The following is a 20,944-nucleotide window of genomic DNA, read 5'->3' on the forward strand; positions in this document are numbered from 1 at the left end:
TCAATTTGCAACATTCTTTCTGTATTTTTTGAACAGAATTATTTAAAAAGGAACTTTGATACTTGATACACTCTTAGCATTAGTAACGGCATTTCTCAACAAATAATGGAAGGAAAGAAAACTATTCCTCCTGAACATATACTACACATCAAGTACATTGAATGAGCCATATACTTGTTAACACATTAACATCAATGACCTTTGGAAAAATATGATTATGTTTTTACAAGTGGAAAAACCAAGCCTCAATGGAGCAAATAGTTGACTCATAACCACATCACTCATTTTGAATATAGTTTAACTTTTGATCATTTGTAAGGCTCTTCAGCACACATTGCAGTCTTTAGATTCCCATTAACTATTTTCATTTCTGCCTCAACCCCTGCCATATGCTGGGATATTTTACCTCTTGGGATGTTTAATGATTTACCCTCCAGTCTAATTCTTACAGCCCCTTAATCTTTTCAAATCTAGAAACCTTCATATGCATTCCTTAAAAATTCACCATGTCAGCACCTGGATATGCTCTACCTTTGAATTTCAAATTGAATGTTTCATGCTTGGCCTCAGCCTCTTATCCTGCCCATTTACCTCTTCTTTACTCACAAACATGTGCTCATAACTGCAGTGAGCCCTTAAGCACCTCAACTCCTGACTCTTAGTCTCCTCAGATACAAGTTGATCCCACGTTTAATACCATCTCTCCCTGGAACTGCCCTTTCTTGAGCCCTGTCACCTTCCTTATATGCTTATACCTGTGCTTGCCCTATATGAACCCCTAAAGTTGGCTCTGTGCATTCTACATTCCTATTCTCTACTCCATCTGGGATATACAGATATCCTGGTGAAAAAGATTTAATTGGAAATCTAAGCCCTAATATAAACCCATGGATTTCAAGTCTCTCGAATCTTAAATTAGATTATTTTATTCTTCCTCTTGTAAATTTATCTTCTCCCTTTTTAATACATCCTTCCAACTGGTATGTAAGCCAGTTGTTTCTCCCAGAAGCCCTTTGTTTAAAAAGCCATAAAAATATCAGAATCCACAATACTCTCTAGACTCTGCCATCTCTCTTCTTTGCTCTACATCCAAACTTCTCAACTAGCTATCTAAATGCATGTATTCATTTGTATCCTGTATTTCACCCCTACCACTCCAGTAATACAGCTCTTGATAACATCCATCACCCATTGCTGAATCCAGCAGGCATATTCCATCTTCACTTTACTGACCTGGCTGGAGAATTTTGCAGTACTGTGAAACATTCCTTTTCGTATTCCTTTGGACATCACTCTACTGAGTTTCTTCCCATTCTTCAAACTCCTCCTTCTCTGCTTCAATTTTCAGGATCATGGTATTCCTCACAGCCATTAAATACGGGAGTTTCTCAAAACAAGGTCATCTTCTAACTCTCCTCTCTCGTGACAAGCTTGTCAATGCCTAAGTTTCAGTTTCCACTTGTATATACTTGGCTGATAAATGAAACCTCTGTAGAAAAATAGTCCAGTGGACCTTTCTGCAATGTTTGAAATGCTCTATCATCTATGCCATCTAAAATGGTGGTCATATTGCATAAACCTTTCTGTTTCTCCTACTGTTTCCAAGATACACAGCTTAGCATACATTCAAGACCCTGTAGGGTCACGTCTCTTAACACGCTGTCTTGCTCTGGCACCTTATAATAATTTTTCATTATTTCTATTTTATTCTATGTTTAGTGCTCACTTTCCTATTTGTGTCTGACTCTTTGCGACCCGGTGGACTGTAGCCTACCAGGCTTCTCTGTCCATGGGATTCTCTAGGCAAGAAGACTGGAGTGGGTTACCATTTCCTTCTCCAGGGGATCTTCCCGACCCAGGAATTGAACCCGGGTCTCCCGCATCAGAGGCAGATGCTTTAACCTCTGAGCCACCAGGGAAGCTTCCTATTTGTAGTCTCAGTGTATACTAAATGTTGACATATATTATTTTATAATGTTCAACAGATAATAATTACCAATCTGGCATCTGAAAGCAAGCATGCATGACTCCATAACCTATGTTCTTTCATAACATGACAATACCCACTACTGTATATGTGGGAAACAACTTGCTTATTATAGAATCAGGGTTCTTCAATTTAACAATGTCTAGTTTGAAATGGTTGAATTTTTTAAAAAGAAAGCAAACAAGGAATCAGATCTATTACAATTCATTTCTATGCTTTTCCCCAACTGTGGTCCCATCTCATAGGACACTTAAAATAGCAAAAACTTTGACATTGTCATTTATCCCGAGGGAAATGACAAACCACTGAAAAAACTTATCAGAGCAAGAGAAAAAATAATCATATTCCACTTTTCAGAAATTAAACTGAGAGTAGTGGTGAGGTAGATTAGAAAGGGCAAGACTAAAAGTAGAGAGAACAAGTAGAATTTATTCAGTTAACGCTGATAAAAGCCACTAACAGCTTCAATTATAAAGCGATTCGAGAGGGCTTCAAGACAAATTCATTTATAAATAAATGATAAAACATTTTAAAGATCGTGAAATTTCCATTCAGAGAGGTGATGAGAAAACTAAGAAATATAAAGGATATTAAATAATAACTCCCAAAAAATGTGAGTTGAACTAGATGATATTTTAATGTATATCATTTTTGCATAAGATTTTTAAAAGTTCTCTGGGATCTAATAATCAGGAATCTATTACATCCACATATACTGCTTGAAAATGTTATCCCTAGATGTTTTGTAAGTTACTGGTAACTTAAAATATTCATGGGTTAAGGAGTATAAAAGATAGTATAAAAGAAATCATATAGAATTAGAACATGGGAAAGATCAGTATTTCTAATATATAAATATAATATGATGATTACAATTGATATAATACACATTATATTAATTATTTCTTATTAACAAATGATAATCCAGGTTTAAAATTCCACTTCATTAAAAATTGGGGGCAAGGGGAAGAAAGAAATAACATGTTCTCCTACTGTGTGGTCTGGAGAAGTAAATGGCAACCCACACCAATATTCTTGCCTGGAGAATCCCGTAGACAGAGGATCCTGACAGGCTCAACCCACAGCGTCATGAGAGTCGGACACGAATTGGTGACTAAATCATCACCAGCACCACTATGCGGTAATGTACATCCTATCATAGATAGCTATTATTCCATCAAGATATTGTTCTTTCTCAAGGTAAAAAGGAAATTTCAAACTTGTTTATTTTTGAGGGGACAGTAACTATACTTAGTATAATTAATATGCATAAGATTCAAGTCACTGAAGAAAAATAGCGTAAAGAACTTGTTTGAAACAGAACGATCTAGGACAGAGGAGTAATAAAGCCTAAAAGTAGAAAGCATACAATAAGAGGGAAAAAGTATGACAAAAAATACCAGTTATTGCAGTTTTTGTGAAAGTATTAAATTCCTCTCATATCGGTAAAACAACCTCAACCAATTTTATGGTGTGAATAACAGACACAATAAAAGGGAATGAAGCAGAAAAAGTAAACATAAAAATGAGGACAATTATATACCAGGAAACTGCAAGTGAAAAGAAAGCAGCCTTGGAAATATCAGTATTGCAGATATCTATCAAGGCAAGAACATCAAATGGGAAATGAGTATGCCTTATATGAATAACAGGAGAAGGAAATGGCAACCCACTCCAGTATTCCTGCCTGGAGAATCCCAGGGAGGGAGGAGCCTGGTAGGCTACAGTCCATGGGGTTGCAGGGAGTCGGACACAACTGAGCAACTTCACTTCTTCACTATATGAATAACAAATGAATGAATGAATATATATACTTAGCAATTACAAGCAATTATGTTTCACATAATTTGACATTAAAATATTTAAAGCCAAAATGAAGAGATACAAGGTAGAGTTGATAAAGTTAAAGCCACATTGAGGACCTGAATATAACTCAATTTTTAACAAAGAAAATAGAAAAGAATTGATAGAGATAGATGGCCTGAATAAGATAATATAATGAAAACACTTATAGTATTTACTATGTGTCAGGCACTGCTATATTTATCATATGTATTATATATTTATTGACTCATTTACTGCTCATAGTGACCCTCTAGAAAGATGCTATTATAATTTCATTTACAGATGAGGAAATTAATACAAGCAAGATTAAGTAGTTGGACTAATGCTATACAGTTTGAGATTGGTTGAGCCAAATATTGAGCAGAGGCAACCTGTCTTCAGAGATTTAGCTCTTAAGTGCTTTGTTGCAGTCTCTTAATTAATAAGTCTGACTGAAAAGGCAGAAATATATCTTGCACCTTCTTTTAAATGTCTATAATACATTAAATGTCTATAATACATTCACATACATAATCAATAAATGTCAAAACAGAGAAAATAGGCAAACAATTCTTTTGCCTCAAAGTAATAAACATAAAACTAAGAAATACCAAAAGATCATGGCACCTGGTCCCATCATTTCATGGCAAATAAATGGGGAAACAATGGAAACAGTGAGAGATTTTATTTTGGGGGGCTCCAAAATCACTGCAGATGGTGACTGCAGCCATGAAATTAAAAGATGCTTGCTCATTGGAAGAAAAACTATGACCAACCTAGACAGCATATTAAAAAGCAGAGACATTACTTTGCCAGCAAAGGTCCCTCTAGTCAAGGCTATGGTTTTTCCAGTAGTCATGTAGGGATGCGAAAGCTGGGCTGTAAAGAAAGCTGAGCACTGAAGAATTGATGCTTTTGAACTGTGGTTTTGGAGAAGACTCTAGAGTGTCCCTTGGACTGCAAGGAGAGCCAACCAGTTCATCCTAAAGGAAATCAGTCCTGAAAATTCATTGGAAGGACTGATGCTGAAGCTGAAATTCCAATACTTTGGCCACTTTGATACGAAGAACCAACTCATTGGAAAAGACCCTGATGCTGGGAAAGATTGAAGGCAGGAGGAGAAGAGGACGACAGAGGATGAGATGGTTGGATGACATCACCGACTTGATGGACATGAGTTTGAGTAGGCTCCAGAAGTTAGTGATGGACAGGGAAGCCTGGAGTGCTGTGGTCCATGGTGTCACAGTCAGACACAACTGAGTGACTGAACTAAACCGAATAAGCATCACAAAAATACAATATAACTAAGAATATAAAATAAAATTAAAATATGTTTTGATAAATATGTTAGGAGGTAGGCAAAAATAAAATTAAAACTGGTATTATAGGCATTTTACAATAAGAAACCAATAAAACTTCAGAGATCAGTCAAAAGTGTGCAGAGAGAAAAATGAATTAACATGTATATATCATTGTATAAGAGAGAATGTGAATGAAGGAAAGGAAGGAAGAAAGAAAGAAAAAAAGGAAACAAGGAAAGAAGACTATTCATAGGTCAGTGTAGGAAAGGAAAAAACCTGGATAAAGCCTGAAGGAATGAGTATTTAATGTTTTGGTAAATAGTCACAGTGTAACGTCAAGAATGTAAGAATGTATGTAAGTCTGTAAATGCATGATTCTTATTATGTTTCTATAAGCAAATAATATAGTTTTTTAAGTAGGAAAGAAATACAGTAAATTATGGCAATACTCTTAGTAAAATTATTAGTAATCACCGTTTTTATGCTCTAAAATATATTTTAAATGTTCTGTGATTAATAATCTGTCTCATATCACTACCTATATAGCACTGGGATGAGCACTGAGAGATGTAATGATGAATAAGAAGAACAACAAAAACTAGAATCCGAAGAAAATGTCAAAGAGAAAATCAATAAACTTAAAAACAAAAACAACGTGTACACACAACAGGATGGATCGCTTTGGAAAACACTGTTAGGCAAAAGAAGCAGAAATTAATTCACAATTCTGTTTATCCAAAAACATACTAAAATGGTTTGCAGTCTTAGGAATCAAAATGTGGTTTCCTGAAAGAATAGAGTGGTAGGAAAGAAAATCGGCAGGAAAGCGATATAGGAAAACGTTCTGGGTTGATGCAAATGTCTTATACCTTGTTTGGAAGGGGATTACCAGGCAGTATACAATTTTTGGCAGAACATCTGTTTTCTCATACCGTGAATGTGAATTGGGCTTGTTATTTGCTTTAGTCAAAAAAATGAGGCAGAGGAAAATTCCCTGGTGGTCCAGTGGTTAAGAATCTGCCTGTTGAGGCAGGGGACCCAAGCTTTATCCCTGGCCCAGGAAGATTCCACATGCCATGGGGCAACAAAGCCTGTATGTCACAACCACTGAGCCCACACACCACAACTGCTGATGCCCAAGTGCTCTCGAGCCCTCCTGCCACAATGAGAGGAGCCACCCACTCGCAACTAGAAAAAGTCCAGCGCAACCATCATAAATGAACGAGTGAGACCGAAAGGACACGATGCCCCTTCGGAGCCTAGACTTCCAGAGACATTATCCGATTTAACCAATTGGATCCAGGACTACTATCTCATTTACTCTGGGGATGAGCAACTTTTCACACCAGGATTGACTGGACAAAGCCAGCCCAAAGGGCTTCTCAAGGTCTCTTGACCTCAGAACACAACACAATGTTCTCTTAGTCTTCAAATCTGGAAGGGATGAGCTCTGAAGTAAACCATTTAAGTGTATTATTCTCAGCTGCCCATTTTAATCATAGATGAGAAAGAGCAGGCCTTTCAGGTCTATCTCATAGTCTCATGCCGGAATAGCCTCATTCATCAAAGTTACAGCTTTCAGGTATGATGATATCAAAGGGGATTTGTGGGCCCCGTGGCAGAGCCATGAGCACATTTCGTTGAAGGGATCCGCCAACAGGTGTCAGAAGTGTTCAATGCGTAGCTCTAGCATTCACTCTTGTTCTTGCCTGGGCCTCGGTAGATGTTTATAATTCCCCAAACTGAAGTGATAGAAACACTATCCATCTGGAATTAAGCAGACTTGGGTTTAAGTCTGGCTCTGAGGAAAACTGTAACTTCACTCAAGTGTATTAACCTCTTGGAACTTCAATTTTCTCATTTTTACAGTGTTGGAAAATTCTTCATAGGGTTAAATAGTTAATTCCAGTCAATGAATTAAGTAATAAAAGTAATCAATGCATAAGACAGATGTCTAACACATATTACACCCTCAGTAGTGTCAGTGGTCTTCCACCTAGAAGGCAAAGATCATGCCTCTCCCATCGTTGTTCTCAATGACCCACCAAATGTGTGTTTGTGTTAGTCGCTCAGTCGTGTCCGACTCTGCGACTCCATGAACTGTAGCCTGCCAGGTCCTCTGTCCATGGAGTTTTCCAGGCAAGAATGCTGGAGTGGGCTGCCCCTCCATTCTCCTGGGGAGCTTCCCAACCCAGGATTGAAGCCAGGTCTCTCGCATTCCAGGCAGATTCTTTACCATCTGAGCCACCAGGGATAGAATAGAAGGTATTCAATAAATGATAGAAAAAAAACTGCTGTCTCTATTTCTAATATTGATACACTCATTTGAACTTGGGAGGTTTTTAACTTTCATCTTCATGAATCTCTTACTGATTATAAAATAAGTCAGATGGAGTTTCACCTTAAACTCTAATTGGACAAACCACTGAACCCCCATCGGGCTATACGTGTCCAGGATATTTATTGTCATTGAATAGTAAAACTGTCAGCCTCTGAGAACACTATAAATGTTTTGCTATAAAGGGAAAAATCACCTTATAGTTTTCTGGGCAGATAAGAAATATCAGCAAAAGATGGTTTATAAAAATAAAGGGAAGACATTTTTTCCAAACATATTACCTTTTATAAAATAAAAAACTCATGAGAACCCATGGTATAGCACAGGGAACTCTACTCAGTGATTTCTGGTGACCTAAATGGGAAGGAAATCTAAAAGAGATTGTGTGTGTGTATATATATATATATATATATATATATATATATATATATATATGTATATAACTGATTCACTTTGCTGTATAGCAGAAACTAGCACAACATTATAAAGCATATGATATAAATTATATAAATATATAATTATATATATATAATATAAAGCATTATAAAGCATATAAAGTATAAAACATTATACTCCAATAAAAAATAGAAAGAAAACTTAAATATGCTTTGAAAAACAGACTAGAATTCATCCTGTCATAGAGTCTCCCACTGTGATAGTCTCTTTTATCAAAGTTATGGATTTAGACATGAAAATATCCAAGAGAATTTGCAGGCTCCTCATAAGAAGCCCTGGTGGCTCAGACAATAAAGAATCTGCCTACAATGCAGGAGACCTGTGTTCAGTCCCTGGGTCAGGAAGATCCCCTAGAGAAAGGAATGGCTACCCACTTCAGTATTCTTGCCTGGAGAATTCCATAGACAGTAGAGCCTGGTTCGCTACAGTCCATGGGGTCACAAACAGCTGGACACAACTGAGAAACGAACACACATAAGAAGCCAATTGTGTGTTACTTAGTATATGTATATTATGGTGGAAGAATACCTCAGTCCAGCATGCAGAGCAGAGTAAGGCAGAAGAGCTGCTAGGCTAGCATTTTTCAAAGACCTGGGCCCCTGAGACCAGGAATCCTTCCATACCTCCCACCTAATGTCCTCCCCCTGCTAGCAGTAGCCTGGAGTATAGCTGATAACCATGGGGATAAGGAAGGATGATGCTAACTACACAAATGAGGCCAGATTTAAGATTCATGGACTCATCTTTTCTCTCATAATTTTAGTGGTCACAATGAGTAAATCAATTTATCTGATCTGAAACAAATCAATTTACTTTTCTGATTCTCAATTTCCTCAAATGTAAAGGAAGGGAGGAAACTAAATGAACTATTTAGCAATGGATCAATTCTAAAGCCTTTTATGATTCATTTTCATCTTTTTTTTTTTCACAGCTCCACTTTCTTCATATGGAACCAATTCTTTATCTACGAAAGCAGACACAGCTGCCAGCCACAGACAAATAGTTGCAGGTGGGCGTAGAAAGGCAATTGTAAGATCATTTCTTCTTGGCATCAGCTAGCCAATCCCATCAAGAAATTCCAGCTGCCACATTTCTCAGAACCCAGCTACTCTTCCCTTCAGTAACTTCAGTCCATTCTGAAATTCTGGGCTTTGTCCACACTTTTGTTTTCTCTTAGGTTGGTCACTACTCTTTTTGGCTCTGGCTCTTTCTTCCAGGTTGCACTTAAAAACTGTTTTGAAAGCTCTGAGTCCACTATTCAGGAACAGCTGTTAATGAAAACAATCTGAGTTGACCTCGCTTCTATTCCGCAGCAGTGATTTAGCTCAAACTAACTTCTCGCCCCACAGTTAAGGGCTTGCCGCAGTCATCCTGCGAGGCTTGTGTCTGGCAGGGGAAGGGACGTGGACAGAACAAGGAGAGGATGTGGGATAAGCCAGCAGCCCCTGGATGACAGGTCTCCCCAAGAGAGCCTTCCCCAGCTGGAGCCAGCTAAGCCGGGCCTTTGTGCTGACCCCCCTGCTTCCAACCATGTATCTCTCGACATGTTGTTTGAAATCATCTGCAAGGTATCTCTGTGGTCTCATTTCTCTGAGGATCTCTGAGGAAGCTGGCTTTCTTGGAGACTGTAAAATTGATGCCATTCTCCTGTTTAAAGGCTCTCACAGACTCCCTATCACCTTAAGAGTAATATGTAAAATTCTATAACAATATCTTACAGGCTTGTTGTAAAATTAAATCATTAAAATCAAATAGCATATTAATATTCCATAATGAGTGGGAATACACAAGAATTACTAGCTTCTTTCACCTTCTTCCTACCTGATCCAATCCTTACCTATTTTATAGGCTTATCTTCTACTATTCTCATCTCTCATGTTAGTTATCCAAACTACTTGAAGTCTCCATTTTTCAAATTCTTTATCTTTGCACAAACGATGACTCGATCTTGAAACTGACGCTGCCCTTTCCTTGTTGGGACAGAATTCATTCTTCTTTAACAACACCCTCCCTGTCTGTCAAAAACAGATACTCCCCCCACCCCTTGGAGGCCACCACTGGTCCTGATGCATCCCCACTACTGTGGGGCCAAAATTTTGTCATTAATGATAATGATGATGATAACTATTGTTCCTTAAACAAACACCTATTATTTATCAGAAACGGAGCGGCTTGTTCACTTTACAAACATTATCCTTACTCTTCAAAATCATCCTACAATTGTTGATATTTAGCTTCCATTTCAGATGAGATAAATGAAGTTAAAAGGGGATTGTGTTGCCATAATATACAGCCTACTTTCTTATTTGTCTTCTTGTCTAGACTGTGCTTAAATAATTGTATTTATTTGTATTTATATTGTATTGTGTTTGTCTTTATATTGTATAATTGCCCTCAATAAATGACTCCTCAATAGAGTTGCGAAGGATGCAGAAAACTCTCCTTCTTGGTCCATGATTTTTTTACCCACATCATGGGTTTTTCTTTTCCTTTAAAGACACGTTTCTTTAACCTAGCAGTGTTTCAGTACATATCAAAGAATTACAGAGGATCTTGATAGATAATTCAAGAAAAACATTTATTTTTGTAAATCTATTTACATTCACATGCATTAAATAAATCATAAACAATATAACACTGTGTTCTTTGTGATCCTGACACAACCTCGTATCTCTCTGTTAGAATCTTCAATGCATGGAGTAATTGATCTAGGTAATGGGTCTGCCTCTGCCACCAGAAACTTTTAGTTATTTTCATTCTCCTAAGCACCCAACTAGCACCATGGCTGGTATAAAGTAAACATGCAATAAAAGCATATGATCTTTAAACAGATTACAATAAGCAGCTTTAGGAGTTATCATGTGGATCAGTCAGCTCAGGATGCTTAACAACAGACATTTATCTCTCATAGCTCTAGAAGCTGGAAGTTGATCAAGGTGCCAGCAGATTCTGTTCCTGATGAGAACTTCCTTTCTGGTTTGCATATGACTGCCTCCTCTTTGTTCTCAGAGGGCAAAGGGAGAGAGACAGAGAGTGCTCTGGTCTCTCTTCCTCTTTTAAGGACACTAATCCTACTGTGGGAGCCACCCCGTCACAACCTAATTTAAGTCTAATTAACTCTCAAATGTCCAGCTTCCAAATACCATCACAGTGGGGACAGAGCTTCATATGTTAATCGAAGACACAATCACTCAAACTATAACACCACTGTGCTACCTCTGCTATGATCCCTCTGACTGAAAACAAAGCAAAGATGGTAGGGAAGGTATTCCCCCCTTAGAAACAGACCATTACACAGAAACGGATGAGAAAAACTAGTTTTATATTATAAGATTCCACTTGTATCTGACATTCTCTTCCATCAGAGAGGCTAATATGCCCCTTGAAGAACCAGTCATTTAAGCTGACCTCCCAAGGGAAGGAACAATCTTTGTGGTCAGAGACAACATTCTGGACAGGGGCAGAAAGGGGCATCAAATGAGTAGATAATTTGCTCATCCCAAACCAGCTTGGGGCTTCCTTGGTGGCTCAGACAGTAAAGAATCCGCCTGCAATGTAGGAGACTGGGTTTAATCCCTGGGTCAGGAAGATCCCCTGGAGGAGGGCATGGCAACCAACTTAAGTATTCTTGCCTAGAGATTCCCCATGGACAGAGGAACCTGATAGGTTACAGCTCATGGGGTCACAAAGAGTCAGACACGACTGAACGACTAAGCACGAACCACAGACCAGCTTTGCCTGTTGTCCCTTCTTTGTTTTATATCAAGAGGTTTGATTCTATTTTCATCCAGCATAGAAACTGGCCTTTAGTGTTTGCCACTTATTCTGAAAGGGAAGGTTCTCACTGTCTATTTGCCTTGTAATAGATACACAATTGATTCACAAAATCTTCATGCTGCTCAACATGACAGATGAATCATTTGCTTCCAAAATTACAGGGATCTTTGGGGTCAGGCAGTCTAGGTAAACATAGAGAGTCTCCTCCAGAAACAGAGAAATGCAGGCAAGCAGCGCCTGGCTTTGGGAGCCATCTCCATAGGAGTGGTCAGTGCCATCATCCTCTTACAACCCTCAAGGGAGGGTTGTAAGTGTGCCCAAGCCAGCATATGGTGCATATCTTATTAACCTAATCTCAGGACTCCAGTAAGCTGCTTTCAAGATAATTTGGGCCCCTGTGAATAGTCATCCCTCTTCCTAGCCCCTGCTCAGCCTTGGAAGGGATGATGCGTGCACATCTCCTCTGCCCAATGGACTCCAAAGAAATCTTGCCAGTGTTTATAATATCTGCAAAATCCCTCTGTAAATAACACCCAGGCCACACAGCAGGTTGAAGCCAAGAAGCTCAGTTCTGCCTGACAGCTTTCCCCCAAGGTTGTTATTTTTACAGCTGGAAGGGAAGAAAGACCCCCTGAACAAAAGATTCATGGCAGCCTTAACGTAGACATTTTATGGTCGTTTTATGGAAAGGTTTTTTTTTTTTTTTAATATATTTTGAAGGATAAAGTGAACACAGCTTCTCTACTTGGAAACCTATGCTGGTCAGTGACAAGTGGGAAAAAAAAAAAGATGATAAAAGTAGGCATCGTTTACAAAACACACATGTAACTTGGTCTCCATTCAGGCAAGGACCACCCTTCCCAATCTTAAACCCTGTCTCTCCAACCCTCCCAACCACGAATACTAACATCTGGGCGAGACTCTTTAGCTAACAGTGTCCTGGGAAACATCTGGTCTGGAAAATCAGAACTGTATCTTTAAGATATAAAAGAGAGGTTTCCTTCAACCTTCAGAAGTATTTGTGACTGATTCCTAAGTAAAAAGGAAGATCTAAAAAGAACATTTTAATGCTCATAGGTAGAGGAGAAAAGGGAACACAGGGGAATAAAATAATATTTATTATATAACTACTTGTGAAAGTAAAGATCACTGAAAAGAAAAGAAGGAAAGGCTATTTATTCATAGCTCATTAAAGCATAGGAGTCAGCTACCAACCACTTGTGTTTGGTAAAGACTCAAAAACTGGCAGAGGAGGGGCTTCCCTGATGGTCTGGTGGCTAATTCCTGTGCTCTCAATGCAGCAGGCCCCAGGATGGATCCTAGGTCAGAGAATTAGATGCCACATGCCACAGCTAAGAGTTTGCATGCCACAACTGAAAACTATGCATGCCACAATGAAGACTGAAGATCCCACATGCTGCAACTAAGATCCAGCACAGCCGAATACATAAATAAATATTCTTTAAAAAACAAACAAACAAAAAAAAAAGCAGGCATAGAAAAGTGGGACAAAAGGAAGTTCATTGGAAGTTGTTGGTGTAGAAGCTGGAGGTGGCTAACAAAGTGGATGCATCCTCTGTGTTAGACTGGGAAGCATATTTGGCTTTCCCTGGTTGCTCCTGAGTTGGAAGCAGAGGCAAAAAATAGGAAAGATGGTATTTACTGAGCAAGGTCTGACCCTTGTGGATTGACTGCTGCAGAAGCTATGGTTTGATACCCTGGAATGGTTACTGAAGAGGTTGGGAGTCAAGGCTCTATTGTTTGACATTTTTTTTCCACTTGCCCTGCCATGTCCTAGCTGTCATATGAAAGTGAAAGCTGCTCAGTCATGTCCAAGTCTTTGTGACCCCATGGACTATACAATGGAGAATTCCAAGGCCATGGAATTCTCCAGGCCAGAATACTGGAGTGGGTAGTTTTTCCTTTCTCCAGGAGATCTTCTCAACCCAGGGATCAAACCCAGGCCTCCTGCATTGCAGGCAGATTCTTTACCAGCTGAACTACAAGGGAAGCCCAAGAATACTGGAGTGGGTAGCCTATCCCTTCTCCAGGGGATCTTCCTGACCCAAGAATTGAACCGGGGTCTCCTGCATTGCAGGTGGATTCTTTACCAGCTGAGCTATCAGGGAAAATATTCTCTATTTATACATATACTCTCTCATACCAAGTGACAGGTACCATCATTTCATCTCATCTTCACAATAATACTATAAAAAGAACATTGTTTCACTGTCTTTCAAAAGAACAAACTGAGGCAAGTTATTCAAGGTTCCAGGGCTTGTTACTGGCAGGACCAGGTCTTCAGTGTTAAAAAGTCTGACTCAGAAATCCCTTTACAGTTGTAAAGTGGTATCACATTGTGGTTGTGATTTGCGTTTCCCTGATGACTAATGGTAATGCGCATTTCTTGATGTACTTATTAGCCATTTTTATATCTTCCTTGGAGAAATATCTTCCTTTCTAGGTGTTTGAAAATTTTCAGTTGGGTTATTTGTCTTTCTGTTAGTGAGCTGTAAACTTTTCTATTAGTCCTTTATTTATTCTAGATACAAATCCACTATTAGCACATGATTGAAAATAATTCCTCCCATTCTGAGGCTTCATATTTCACTTCTTTAATAATGTCATTTGAAGCACAAAATTTTTAACATTGATGAAGTGCAACTTAACTATTCTTGATGCTCATGGTTTTGATGCTATATCTAAGAATCTTTGCCAACTTTGAAAGCCTGGATATTTATCCTTATATTTTCTTCTAACAGTTCTATAGTTTAAGCTCTCATACTTAGTTTTTAATCTGTTTTGAGTTGATTTGTATATACCATGTGAGGTAAAGTCCAACTTCATTCTTTTCTATGTAGTTATCCAGTTGCCCCATTCTGTTCGCTGAAAAGATAACATCAATAGCCTTTTCTCATTAATAGTCTTAGCACCCTTGTTTAAGATCAGACTACCATAGATTTATGAGTTTATTTCTAGACTTTCAACTCTATTCCTCTGGTTATTTTTTATTCTTTTGATCTTTATGTCTGCCTTCATGTCAGTCCCAAATTATCTTGATTATTGTTGCTTTGTAGAAAGTTTTGAAAGTCCTCCCACTTTGTTCTTTTTTGAGATGGTTTTGGCTATACTTGGTCCCTTGCAAATCTATTAAATACAAGAATTTTATTTTATTTTTTTAATACAAGAATTTTAAACTCAGCTTTTAAATTTCTACAGAGTCACCTGAGATTCTGGTAGAGATTGTGTTGAATCATAAATTGGTCAGGGGAATATTGCCATACTAACAATATTAGGTCTTCCCATCCATGAACATAAATGTTTTCCTTTTTTTAGGCCTTTTAAAATTTATTTCAACAGTGCTTTGTAGTGCTCAGAGTATAAGTTTTACACATTCCTTGTTAAATTTCTTCCTAAGTATTTTATTCATTTCGATGATATTGTGAATATAATTGCTTTCTTACTAACTGATTTTGTGCATGAATCTTATATCCTGCAACCTTGCTGAACTCATTTTTTAATTCTAGAAAATTTTCAGTGGCTTCCTTGGGATTTTCTAACATAAAAGAGCAAGTGATTTGGGTTCCCCAATTCTTTCTTTACTGCATAATTTTTCATTAAGTGAATATTTTCTAATAAAATATTTTTATTTAATTAATTGTATTTGCACTAGAGTTTTTGATATCTATTTTAGTGGTTGCTCTAGGATTTACCATACACATTTGGTCAAACTCAGCTTCAGATTTATACAAGCTCAAGTGATACGAAGAAATGCTACTCCAAATGGCTCCATTCGCTTTGCCTCCTTTTGTGGTATTATTTTTATACACTTTATATCTATTATTACCATAAGTAATATATAGATATTATATCACATTATAGCTAATATTACTAGTTTGCTTGGGCTGCCATAACAAATTAGCACAGATCGAGTGGCTTAAGCAACAGAAATTTGCTCATAGCTCTGGAGGTTAGCAGTCCAAGATGAAGATAGTTTGATTTGGTTTCTCCCCAGGCCTGTCCCCGTGGCTTACAGTTGGCTACCTTCTTCTTCCCTCTGTGCACACACATCTCCAAGGTCTCATGTTGTGTCAACTTTCCTCTTCTAGTAAGGACATCAGTCAGATTAACTTGGAACCCATGCTAATGGTCTCATTTTAACTTAGTTACCTCTTTAAAGGCCCTATCCCCAAATATATAGTAACGTTCTGAGGTAACAGGGGTTAGGGTTTTAACATATGAATTTGGAGGGGATGCAATTCATTTCATAACAGCCATGTAAACCATGCCCCACTCTATATTGCCCATCAAGCCCCACTTCAACCAGTCTATACTCCAAAGTGTAGTTAAAGTGATCTTTTAAAAAATGGAAATTTGATGAAAACAGCGGACGTGCATAAAACCTTTACACAGATTCTATTTACTTTTGGACCAAAATATGACCATTACAACCTCTGTGCATGCCAGTATAGTATAGTGTTTAAATGAGCCAACTCTGAAGCCTACTAGGTTAAAGTCTGAACCTCCCTATTTATCTGTCCTTAATTTCATAAATTAACCATTTCATTTCTCTTAGTCTAAGTTTCTTCATGCATAAAAAATAGCTTCTACTATAGGTTGGAATGGTTGTGAAACTTCTTTGGTAGGGATTAAGTGAGATAGCCCATGGAAAGTGCTCTCTTGTGGTTCAGTCGCCTAGTCATCTCCGACTCTTTGCAGCCCTGTGGACTTCAGCATACCTGGCCTCCCTGTAAAGTGCTTAGCACTGAGTAAAAGTTGAAAAATGATCATGTATTAGTATTTAGCTTGATACTGACTTCTCTTATTGTGTACTTCCCTCTTCCCTCTTTCTACAGTCTCTCCACACTCATCTTGTTTTAATCCTTACAATGTCATGTCAGAATACATCCTCGAATATCATATAAATGGAATCTTACAGTGTGCAACATGTTGAGGCTGGATTCTTCTGTTTACTATAATGCACTGAAGATTCAGTCAGGTTGTCCTGCATATCAGTAGTTTCTTCATTTGTGCCATAGGCAATATTTTCAGTGTAGGTTGTACCACAATTTATTTGCCCATTTAGTCACCGAAGGTCATTTGGGTCATATCATTGTTTGGTGATTATGTGTAATGCTACTAAAAACATCTAAAAATGTTTATATACAAGTTTTTGTGTGAACATAAGTTTTCATTTCTCTAGTATAATTATTTAGAAGTAGAATTGCAGGCCCATATGATAGGTGTGGGTTTAATTCTATAAGAAACTGTCAAACTTTTCCTGAATGTAACAATGTACTATTTTTTATACCTACCAGCAAGGTGTACAAGAGTCCCTATGAATCTGTATTCTAACCAGCACTCATGTCTTAATTTGAATTTCTTTAATGACTAATAATTTTGAACACTTATAATATGCTCATTTGCCACTTAAAGACCCCTTGTGGTGAACTGTCTCCAAATATTTTGCCCATTTAAAAAACTAACTGATTTTAAAATTTACTTTACTTTATTTATTAGGTGATTTTAAAATTTAATTTAAAAATTAAGCTATTTTCTCAGTCGTGTCCGACTCTTTGCAACCCCACAGACTACACAGTTCATGGAATTCTCAGGCCAGAATACTGGAGTGGTAGCATTTCCCTTCTCCAGGGGATCTTCCCAACCCAGAGATCAAGCCCAGGTCTCCCACACTGCAGGTGGATTATTTACCAGTTAAGCCACAAGGAAGTCCAATAATTTTGAACACTTATAATATGCTCATTTGCCACTTAAAAACCCTTTGTGGGAAAGTGTCTCTTCAAATACTTTGCCCGCTTTAAAAATTAAGTTATTTTCTCATTTTCCAGATTTGAGAGTTGTTAACATATTCTGGGATTCCCAGGTAGCTAAGTGGTCAAAAATCTGCCTGCCAATGTGGGATATGTGGGTTCAGTCCCTTGGTCAGGAAGATCCCTTGGAGAAGAGAACAACCCATTCCAGTATTCTTGCCTGGAAAATCCCACAGACAGAAGAGCCTGGCAGCCTACAGTCCATGGAGTTACAGAGTCGGACACGGTTGAGCATGCACAATATGTTCTGACATACATTTCAGATATTTTCCTTAGTCTGTGGTTTTCTCAACAGGATTTCAAAAAAGTGAATATTTTAAATGTTGATGATATCTATTTTATCATTTTTTAATCAATTATGATTTTTGTCTTATGTCTGAGAATTGTTGCCTACCTTTTTCCCTATGTTTTCTACAAAGGGTCTAATTATGTCTTCACTCTTAATTATTCTTTCTTCTTCAGATCATATTTCACTCTCTCAGGGAAGCCTTCTCTAACTTCCCAGAGAAGACATGATCCCTGTGTTACATATCTTTAGAGCATTTTAAACATTGTTCCCATATCTACTTCAGTTTACAGCTACACATGTTGTGTGATTGTTTGCTAAATATCTGCCATCTTCCAGATTTTTCCTCATTCGAATCTACCTTTGCCTACCATTATATCACTGAGTCAAATACAGTTTACTTCATAGAAACTGAATGAGTAAATGAATAGAATTAGCAAATGTGTGTCACTGTATACCATGAAAAAGTATTAAGAGAAAGTGCTGTCATTCCACATCCTCCAGGTACTTGAGCTCAACAATTTGTCATGAGGGAATGAGGTCAAGCTGAAGTTATTACCACATGTTTGCTCCAGGGTCCATTCTAGAAGATAAAATATAGGAAGAGGGCTAACATTAATTTAGGATCTATTACATCTCAGGCAGTTCATGTAAGAAAAAATATGAGGCTCAAGGTTGTTAACCTTGACCTTGAACAGTGTCACTCTTCTAAAGAACTGAGAAACTCGGATATAGCCCAAAGTTTGAATCCACACTCGATATTTTCTTCCTATTCTGTGCTGCCTCCTCACCACTCACCCTCACAAAATAAAGACTTGAAAGTTATTTTTCAAAAACGTATGTGGTTGTCAGAAGGTACCAATCTGCAGGCCTATCAGATGCATCTTGAGAGGGTTATAGATTTTTTTTCTTTTGAGGTATTCCTTCAGAAGATAATAAAACAATTTTATACAAAAAGCTCATCCTCTCCTATCTTCTAGGCAAGATGCTGCTGTAGTCATCTTGAGTTATCTAATGATGAAAAGACCTGAAAGTTGTATCAAAAGATGAGAGAACCTAAAAAAAAAAAAACAAAAAAAAACAAAACTGCTTCTCATAGATGGAATATGGATAAGCTCTTAAACTTTGTATAAATTAATCAGTTAACAAACAGTGTCCATGTTATAGGATGTTTATAAGGAACAAGTATCATCTTATAAAGAAAGAGCATAATGCCCTACACATAATAGAGCTCAGCAAATGAGAGCTTTCCTTTACCCTGCTCAACAGCAAAAGGGGATGCATTCACTGATTAAAAAAAAAAAAAGACTGTAAGAAAAGCCTACACTATGGGAAAAGGGGTATTACCCAGACTGCCCGTCTCTGAGCCAACTCCTACTATCTTAGGAATATATCTGAGTCCAGCAACAAGGAGCCTTCTCTCTCTGGTTGGAAAGGTATTATTGCTCAGGCATCTTTAGGCCATTCCAATATTCCAGACCTGAGCCTGGTTTATATCCTAGGAATGGTAGAGACTATAGGTTTTTCCAGGTAAGGTTTTTAGACTGGAGGTTCAAGCACTGACTCAAGCATGGCTCAGTTCTGTTAAGGGCCATATCCTCTTTGCATGAGAACACAGCTAAGTTCTCTACATTGCCTACTTTGCAAGCACATCAGTTTTGAAGGCACTACCTATAATCTGGCATGAAGATTCTAAGCCAATGCTTCTCAAATATTAAGTGCACAGGATCTATCTGGGAATACTGTTAACAAGCAGATTCTAATTAAGATTAAGTGTATTTTTAACAAGCTATGTGGATTACATTTTGAGTAATGAATATCTAAGCCACTGGTTCCTAAACTTCAGTGAGCATCAGAGTCACCTGAAGTCTAATTAAATGTCAGCCCTACTCCAAGGGTATGTGACTCAGTAAGCTTAGGGTGTGGCTCCAAATTTTTCATTTCTGTTAATTTCTGAACTTTGAATACCTCAAGGACTTCCCAGGTGGTGCCAGTGGTAAAGAACTCACCTGCCAACTCAGGAGACATAAGAGACGCAGGTTTGATCCCTGGGTTGGGAAGATCCCCAAAGGAGGGCATGGCAACCCACTCCAGTATTCACGCCTGCAGAATCCTATGGACAGAGGAGTCTGGCAGGCTATAGTCCATAACATCAAAAAGAGACGGACATGACTGAAGCAATTTAGCACACACACAAACACACTCTAAAACAGACACAGAAAGGCCACTACGGTGCAGAATCTCATGCTCACGTGATTCACCTGAACTGATAGGCCGTGACTGGCACATTGTTCTGGGTTCCTGTGACAACTGTGCTTTCAATCTCGTACTTTTCTTTGTCACTTTGGTCTTCTACTGTAGTGCCTCAATTTCCTAACCACTGTACCTTCGGCCTATGAGATCCATCTCCTTTGCTTCAAGTCAACAAGTAGGAAGGAGCACAGAGAGCATGGATACTGAACGGTGTGGTTCATTGGAAGGCTGCCTTTGCAGACTAGCTACCATATTGCCCCTCTATTCCAACAAACTGGGTCTGACAATACAATTCATCACAGACACCAGTCATAAAGCACCACCCTGTGTTCTGAAGAGGAAGGTGGAAAGGACTCCTAGAAGAGGGACAAGAGGGCTAGTTGTGTCGTTTCACCCACCAAGGGCTCTGACCTCTGTCTCACTCTCACCAAGAACCACCCTCCCCACCACCCCCATTTTTACGTTCTTTCTTCATTTTATCAGTGATCCTGAAACCCAAGTAAAACAGTAAGCACTAAGAGAGGGCATCAGAGGGCAGACAGACGGAAATCACAATTACAGACAACAAGCCAATCTGATCACACGGACCACAGCTTGTCTGACTCAATGAAACTAAGTCATGCTGTGTGGGGCCAGACAGATAGGTCATGGTGGAGAGGTCTGACAGAATGCAGTCCACTGGAGAAGGGAATGGCAAACCACTTCAGTATTCTTGCCTTGAGAACCCCAAAAACATTATGAAAAGGCAAAAAGATAGGACACTGAAAGATGAACTCCCCAGGTCAGTAGGCACCCAATATGCTTCTGGAGAAGAATGAAGAAATAACTCCAGAAAGAATGAAGAGACAGAGCTAGAGCAAAAACAACCCCCAGTTGTGGATGTGACTGGTG

Source organism: Ovis canadensis, chromosome 25 (assembly GCF_042477335.2).
Source record: "Ovis canadensis isolate MfBH-ARS-UI-01 breed Bighorn chromosome 25, ARS-UI_OviCan_v2, whole genome shotgun sequence".
Lineage (NCBI taxonomy): Eukaryota > Metazoa > Chordata > Mammalia > Artiodactyla > Bovidae > Ovis > Ovis canadensis.